This window comes from Suricata suricatta, chromosome 10 (genome assembly GCF_006229205.1).
Source record: "Suricata suricatta isolate VVHF042 chromosome 10, meerkat_22Aug2017_6uvM2_HiC, whole genome shotgun sequence".
Classification (NCBI taxonomy): Eukaryota; Metazoa; Chordata; class Mammalia; order Carnivora; family Herpestidae; genus Suricata; species Suricata suricatta.
Genome location: NC_043709.1, coordinates 42,033,223 through 42,042,194, shown reverse-complemented (window position 1 = coordinate 42,042,194; position 8,972 = coordinate 42,033,223). Strand labels below are relative to the sequence as shown.

Genomic DNA, 8,972 nt, shown 5'->3' with positions numbered 1-8,972 from the left:
ATTAAGCAGGCTGTGTTTTAGCTTATGGGCAAGTAAGTAAATTGTATCATGTATCTTGAATGTATCATAGATAAGCTGCTATATAACGATTGCCCCTTCAGATAGCTGTGAAATTAGGTGATTAACTAGTTGTTACTTAACCTTCTAATTTCTGTATAAGTCTAATTACATGAAACAGAAGTTGGTGTTTTGATTTTTTACTTTGCTTTTCAGTTTGGAGTGTCATTGTAACTACTGTATTGTAAATGATGGAAAATAATTACGTATATTAAAAAATATGAAACTTTATAAAGTAAAAAAAATAAAATAAAATTTCAGAAAAAAAAAGAAAAAAAGAAAATGTTCTAATTTAGAGTTTTAACACAATACAAACCAACTTTGTAGTTACCAAGGTCTGTAATTATTATCTATGCTGTATACATAGCCTTCCCAGACAGTAGTGTAAAACAACAACATTCATTTATTGTTATCTTTCGCACTTCTGGAGGTTGACTGGGCTTGACTGTGTTGTTCTTGTTCTTAATTTCTCATGCGATTGTGGTCAGTGAGTGCTAGGTCTAGAATCATTTCAAAGGCTTTCTCCCTTAAATGTCTAGAAGAGGATGTCTGCCACCTGACTCTCATCGGGTACTGTGGGGCGGAATACAGCAGTTACCTGGATTTCATCAAGCAACATCATTGGTTTTTACGGCAAGTATCTGAAAGAGAGCCAGACAGAAGCTTTATCACCTTTTGGGACATAACCTTGAGAATCGTGCTCAGTTACTTAGTATTAGTAAGGGTTCAACCTGAGAAACAGAGTAGGAGATACATGTTAAATGATTTGTCGAACAGAATTGCCTTACATAATTTTAGGAACTAGATAGGCAAGTTTGGAAATGATAAGGCAGGCCATCAGCAAAAGCAAGCTGAAACTCTTGGATGTTGCTGAAGTGATTGTCTACAGGCAGAACTTCAGGAAGCCGCAGCTGTTCTCATAGACTTCTCAAAAAATTGAGTCAGATTTGCCCAGCTTATCTTGGATAATTTCCTTTTCTTAAAGTAAACTACATTTGGTCTTTAACCTAATTTGCAGAATACCTAGATTAATGTTTGAACAGATAACCTGCCCAAGTTGACACATAAAATTGATCATAATGAGTTATTAAGATCAGCCAATATTCAAGGCAAAGAGAACAATGTCAAAGAATTTGTAGAGTTGTTTAGAATCAATACACATTGGGTTTCAGTAAATTTTATTTAAATATGAAAGGATAATAGGTTATTTCAGTTACATTAAAGTGTTTATGTCTACATATATGCATGCACACACAGACACAGATGCACAATATGTGTGTGTGTGTGTGTGTGTGTGTGTGTGTGTGTGTGTGGCTGGAGTCCAGCTCCAGCGGGTCCAGGGTTCCCTTGAAGGATGGATCGTGTCAGCACAAAAGAGATGAGAATCAGCAAAAGGGGATGGAAATGAGAGAGCCATGAGGTTCTTTCTGATCACCAGGCAGGCATCTCTGCTCTCTAGTTCTGGATCTCAGCACTGCAAGCAGGCATCTCTGCACTGACCTGAGAGTCAGCTTTATTTATCGAAACAATGTATGGGGTACGAAACAGGAGTGGGAATGGCCTTAGACAATGATTCCTGATTGACAAATTTATTGGTATGTAAAAATTTCCCAGACCATAGATTGGTAGAAGACTCGTGCATAATCTTTATCAATAGAGATTAATGTAGGTAGCTAGATGCTTATCACATGGGAAAGGAAGGTATCTTTAGCATTCAAATACAAGGCAATGTTTTTGGCATAGCAAAGGCAAGAGTTCTTTTGTGAGCAGGGGTCAATAGCCTGCTTTCTTGAGGGGAAGAAAAACAGGTTTCTCAGGAAATGTTATATTTGCTCCTATAATCACAAAAGAAGAAACTCCTAACCTTGCTTCACAAGCTCTGATACCAGTCAGCCAGGTGCCTTGGGGGTCGGTGCTCAAGCAAAAATTGAGTGGGTGTAGATGCCAGTCGCCATCTGACAGCGGAGGTCCTGGCTTGTAAACCTGCCTTACTTTAGAAATGGCTTCCAGCAATATATATTTTATAAAATGTTTAATATACTAGCACTGCATTTATACATAGCAAAAAGACAAGGATTAGGTCTTGGAATTATGTTTCAATATTTTTTTTTACATTTTTATTAATAGGTCTCTCTATAGTTTCCATAGTTGGAGTGAGTGAGTGTGTGTGTGTGTGTGTGTGTGTGTGCTGTGATCCATGTAGATTATTAACATCTTTTTTTTTCTGGAGTCCAAACAATTGTCCCGTTGAAATGTATAACACTTCAAAAAGCAATATTTATATAACACTATGTAAAACTTTGTCCCTCAAACCCAAAATGAGGATATTTTCTTAAGCTACCATGGAGTAAGAAGTGTCCCTTACATGATTACCTCCTGCCCCTTCTTCTAAGATCTCACTCTTCTCCCCTTCTTTCACATTACAGTGAGGATAGGCCAGCCTGCCTTCTCTGTTTTAAGGAGGTAAATGACTCAAGTATAACTGAGGTAATTCAATTCCAGAATTCCAAATTATGGAAATGCTTCTGTATGAAAATGACAGCCACTGCTTTACTGACACCCATTTTGAAATCTCAGTTCATGCTGGAAGCCTTTATCAATGAGTCAGCTCATTGATAGGAGGGCATTACTAGGGCCATACCACCCTGAACGCACAGATCTTGTCTGACCTCAGAAGCTAAGCAGGGTGGGGCCTGCTTAGTACTTGGATGGGATAGGAGGGCACGCACTACTATGCAAAACAAGTTAATGAAGCACTTAAGATGAGACTAGAAAGGCATAGTTGACACTTGTAAATGAGTTTAATCTGCTTGTCCCAAAGATAAGAGTCTTGATATGGCAGCTCTAGGCTACATCACAATAATTCAGAAGGCTTAGACAACTCCATGCTTGTTTTCAGATCATCAGCAAAGTAGCTTGGTGAGAAAGTCCTGTGGCATTGATAGAAACAGATACTTTCCTCTTGTTCTTCTGGTTTTCTTGTTTTTTGTTTTTTGGGGGTTTTTTTGGTATCATTTAGGTTTTGCCTAAACATGTGCCTGTCACATACAATTTTCCCCTTTTGTCTCTCAAAATGATTATTTTAAAAATAATATTTATAAAAAAGAACCTAATTTCATCCTAGACAGATGAAATAGATTAAAGTTAACTCAACAACAACAAAAAATAATGCTGACTTTATATGTAATAAATTAGATGGAGCTCAGATAGAGATTATAACTGATACATTTAAGCTGTCTTTCATTGCTGATCATCAGCCTTGGAGACTGTTCTCAGGACTTTAGATCACAAATGGTGAGATTTAGCCAATGACCATGTGTAAAAATGAGTACAGAGCAGTTTTGACCTTAAGCACTCTTAGAGTTCCTTCCACAGAATGCATATCCTAGCAAAAGCACATGAAATATAAATCTAAATGCATGATGCCTTGTCATGTTTTTGACAATACTGTTAAGCCTTCAAAAAGAACATTTGTTTTTGAACTGTCTTTTCCAGGGACTTTAATACTCATTAAATATTTTTTGTCTTTATTGAAGAGCAGTCCACTGATTTAGGAAATTAAGCTAAAGACCTCCAACCATGTGACATTACCAGTGACAGCATGTGAGGTTAAATCCTACAACTTAGACTTCCACCTTCTCTTATGAATTGCAAGCATCTGTTGAATGCACAACTGACCAGGAAATAAGATGAAATCATTTATGTGGGAATTTGTTGAAATATAACTGAGCTATTTCTGATTTTAACTTACTGAGGTCTACTTAAAGGGTAGATAATATATACAAACTACTAATAGAGTACACAAAAGAGTGTATCCTTAATATAATCAATCTATATTATGAGAATTCCAGTTTACAAATCATGGAAAAGAAAAGGCTCACTGTATTCTGTGCCAGACCACTTGTCATTGTGGAAACAACAGTGGCAAGTTTTAAGAATGACATGCATTCATGCGAGTTGTTAGAAGTGTCCTTGGTATCATATGGATAAATAATGGTGTTTTGGGTGCTGTTTTATCTGAAAAATATATTCTTAGAGTATGCATGACAGCATTTCTCAAATATATAAATATTTGTCATGGAAAAGTGAAATAAGATTCTGTGAAACTGAATAATAGAGCAAAAGCAGGTAAGTAAATATTACAGTGAGAATGGTTTTACTCGATATGCAAAATCACAGTTAGACCTGCCCAACTATAGACAGATCTCCATAGAAATTAATGAAGCTTCTCATTTTACTTTCTACTCACAATTTTTACTAATAAGAACAAAGAGTCTCACCAGATCACCATTTCATCAATTCTGCATACATTAGCAAAGAATTTAAGTATATCATTTTGGTTTAATAGGAAATGTACTCACAAAAATAACTAAGTTATTTTTAAGTAGAAGCATGTCAGTAGTCATCTTCCTATGATTGGAAATATTGAAAATTGATATTAATTGCTAGTGAACTGATAGAGGGACTTTTTTACTTGATGGAACGCTGAGTTATATCGTCTTAGGAATTCTAATGTAATACCAAGATTTTTACAGCCGTAATAAGTATCATTAAAGTAGGATTTAAGAGTGCTGGGCTTTACTATTGCCTTTTCCTCATTTGATCATGGAAAATTACTTAGCCTCTCTAGTTTTATTCCTTCTCAAATGAAGGAATCATACCATGTAATTGAATTTCTTTTAATTCTTTACCTCCTCAAGCTTTATTTACATATAAGTATTATTCTTTACTTCCCCAAGATGTTATTTACATGTAACATATATAAGTTTAAAGTGTACAATACAATAATTAGACACATGTAAATATTGCAACATGACTATGATAATAAGATTAGTTAACACGTTGATCCCGTCACATGATTAAGATTTTTGTGTGTGTGATTATAAGATGTATTCCCTTAACAGCTTTCAAGTATACAATATAGTCCTGTTAATTATAGTAACCATGCTGTGCGTTAGATCCATAGATCGTATTTATACTGTGGCTGCAAGTTTATATCCTTTTGACCAACATCTTCCTATTTCCCCTACCCCCTTGGTCTCCGCAAACACCATTTTACTATTCCTATGAGTTTATTTTAGATTTCACATATAAATGAGAACATACAATATTTGCCTTTCTCTATCAGACTTATTTCACTTAGAATAATCCTCTCAAGGTTCACCCATGTTGTCACAAAAGACAGAATTGCCTTCTTTTATCATGGCTGAATAATATTTCATTAAACATATTATATACTATATGTAATATATGTAACACAAAATATATTAATATAAGTGTATGTTTATTATATATAATATATAAGACATATGCATATATACGTATATAATATATATAAAACACATTGTCTTTCTCCATTAATCTGTTGATGGGCACTTTGGTTGTGTCCACCTCTTGGCTATTGTGAATAATGCTGTAATGAACATGATAATGCAGACATCTCTCTGAGATAGTGATTTCATTTTTTTTGGATATATACACAGAAGTGAGATAACTGGATCATATGGTAGGGTTTTTTTGGATCATATGGTAGAGTTTTTTGGATTTTTTTTTGTTATTGTTGTTGTTTTTGGGTTGTTTTGTTTTCTTGCGGACCCTCCATGTGGTTTTCCATAATGGCTACATCAATTTACATATCTGTCAAAGGTGCACAAGGGTTCTCTTTACCCCAAAGCTCCACCAACACTCATTTATCTTTTGGATAATAGTCATTCTAACAGATGTGAGGTGATACCTCATTGTGGCTTTGATTTGCATTTCCCTGTATATTAATGATAGCACCTTTTCATGTATCTGTTGGCTATTTGTATATCTTCTTTGGAAAAATATCTATTTACTTCCTTTGCCCATTTTTGAAATTCAGACCATTGTTTTTTTCTTTAAGTCTTAAAAAAAGTATTCTATGTGCAAAAATAATGAATGCTATTATATCATCAAGAAAAAGATTGCCTAATGGATGTGTAGTTGATGATATTCTAATACACATATTATACTCACTGCAGGTCTCTGATGAGGTGGATTTGAGATGAGATTTGAAGAATGGCTGGGATATAAATATGAAGAGAATTTCATACCAAAAGGCCAGAAAGGACATAGGCAGATTATTGGAAGCCAGATAATTTGGAGATAGTGGCAAACACCCCGGTACTCTGACCAAGCAGAAGGTATGATGTAGTTATACTATATGACAAAAGTCAGCATCAGTGGGTAAGTTCTATGCTGTTTTTGGCATATAAAATTTTATTGGATTCCAGCCACACCATTTGTTTAGTTATTGTTTGTAGCTGCAATCCTGCTAACAATAGTAAAGTTTTATAGTTGTGACAGAGCCCCTATGGCTGGCAAAATCGTAAAATATTCACTACCTACCTGTTTAAGGAAATGTTTGCTGACTTCTGCTATGAGGAATCAGTAGGTGTTCTTAGAAAGGAAAAGTAGAAATACTGCGCCAGTGAGAGCTCCCCAAAGGACTTTCTCTGCAGCAGTGATTCCTTGTTATTAGTGTGAAGAGGAGTCACATGATCGTTGTTAGAATATAAATGACAACACTGGTTCAGTAGAAAAGCAGGAAGATCCTAGTGATTTACAGCAGCAGAATCTCTGTCTGAGGAACAAGAAGGCTGATTTACAATTTATTTAAATGACAGTAATTTGATACCTGCAGTATAAGATATTTTGCGTTAACGTCAAGGTTTATTTCATCTTCAGTGTTTAACAATAAATCTTGCCAAGGTTTTAAGGATTTGGAGAACAGTTAACTACAGAAGTGACTATGCAGTTGCTGGTAGATGGAAGATATATGAGAAAGTTTTCATTTATTTCCCGAACCTCATTTTTTCTTTATTCATCTACTCATTTATTTCTTCTTGGCCAAAGAGGAAATTCACTTCAAAAAGCTACATTGCTGAAAAGTATGTTTAAGGTGTAATTCAACCAAATTAGACAATTCAAAGATAAATCTGTTTCTAACTCATCCCCAATTTTCCCTTGATTTGTGCCTTTTCCCTTTTTTACATGGCAGATGTCTGGATGAGTTTCAGATTAACTTAACACCTGATGATTAGTTTCATGTGATTGGTGAAAGTATTGCTATCTATAAAAATACCTAGTTTCAGACCCTATGAGCCTGTAAACATAATGATGCCATTACTGTACCAAACTGATTCTAAAATTGGTTTTTAGGACTTTTGTTATTTAGTGCTGAGATAAAAATTTTCAAACCATTTGGGCTTTCATTGAAATTGCTTGAGAATCATGAGTAAATCTTTCACTAAAAAACTAGGGATAAGTTGAGAAAGCATTGATATGATTTTTATTACCTGGAAATGTGAAGATGACACTTTTTGATGTTGTGGTTCTCATCCGACTGTTTATTTAAGAGACTTTACTTCTCCCCATCACCTTTGAGTTTGACCTAGAATCAGTCAGATGGAAGTGCCTAACTATTGACTTGTCTTTGATAGGCAATGATTTTCTCAGCCTCTCAACTTCAGTTTTCACATCTATAAAATGAGGCTAATAATCTTTCTCAGCAGCTGGTAAGAGCTTTAAAGGGGAGCCTTAGAAAACACACAGGCCCTCTGCTCTTACAAACATTTTCCATGTTGATGTTATAGAATCTGACTAGTGTTCCTTATAGCAAATAATCTGTTTGGAATAAAGTTCTGTCACATTATTAAGTATCACATGTTCCAGAACTATTAGGGGAATGGTGACAGTTGCCACCCCTTGGAAGGTGACTGTGAATGATTAATAGCTGCTTCATTTTTAGACAGTCACTAGTCAGATTGAAATGACATAACACAATGTGTAGACAAGGCAAGTAGCTGATTGAAGAAGGAATCCCTTAATATTGATAAGTGTATCGAGCCAATATTTCTCAAATGAATGAAAATATTAACCTCAAACTGACCCACAATGTAGGAGGCAGAAATGTTGTTTTGAACCATTATAAATATATATTATCATAAGAAGTTAAGTCAAAATAAATTCATTTTAGTGGGAAAAAATTGACAAAACATCAAAAGAGACAGAGTTTATATTTTATAGTTCATTAAGAATGCAGTAATATTAAAGGATAAAAAGAAATATTCTATAGATGTAAAATACTATCCAAGTTTTAATGACAGTTTGGGAGAATATACATCTAAGAAGTTGCCACACTCCAGAATTTATGTATTTTCATGGTAATTTGTCACAAAATGTGCTTGGTCAGTGAATATATTTTTAGGATTAAAAAAAAAGGCAAACTACTAACTTTTATAGTTATAACTACTTCCAAAACCTGAGTCATACAGAAATAGTCTGTTGTCACTGCAGCAGGGAGAAAAGAATAGCCCTTTCTGCACTCTCCTAGATATCCAAGGAATTAAGACTTTTTAAAAAAGTTTTTTTATTTTTATTTATTTTTGAGAGAGAGACAGAGTGTGAGTGAGAGACACAGAATCCAAATCAGGCTCCAGACTCTGAGCTGTCAGCACAGAGCCCAACGTGGGGCTCCATCCTAAGAGCAGTCAGATCATGACCTGGTTCAAAGTCAGGCGCTCAACCGACTAAGCCACCCACGGGCCCCAGGAATCAAGACCTTAATCATATACTGTCAACTATTGCAAATGTAAACATTTGTGGTTTAATCATTGTGAAATAAGTAAGTTTTGTTTGGATAATTTTATATATTTCTACATATTCTCTCATTTGCACACTGCTTCTCTACCTTCAACCGAAGACATCTATCTACCTTTCGGATGCATCTTTTCTGGGACTTAGATTCCCACCTATAAGAATCTCAGGCTAAAACTATATATTCTTTGATTGTATTGATAGAATACAGATATTGCATTTCTATCATTAGTGTCCTTTTTAATTATAATATTTTGCTGATAGATCTCATTCCTCCTATGCTCATTTATTAAAGT

General features: G+C 34.8%; 1 long non-coding RNA gene across 1 annotated transcript; it reads right to left on the bottom strand.

Annotated features, from left to right (window-relative positions):
* Positions 1-440: 440 nt before the first annotated feature.
* LOC115304817 lies at positions 441-7,675 on the bottom strand. The gene is made up of 3 exons (XR_003914621.1): positions 7,377-7,675; positions 6,427-6,661; positions 441-698 (listed from the first exon to the last, which is right to left on the bottom strand). It is a non-coding gene; the product is annotated as an uncharacterized LOC115304817 (long non-coding RNA).
* Between the last annotated feature and the right edge of the window lie 1,297 nt (positions 7,676-8,972).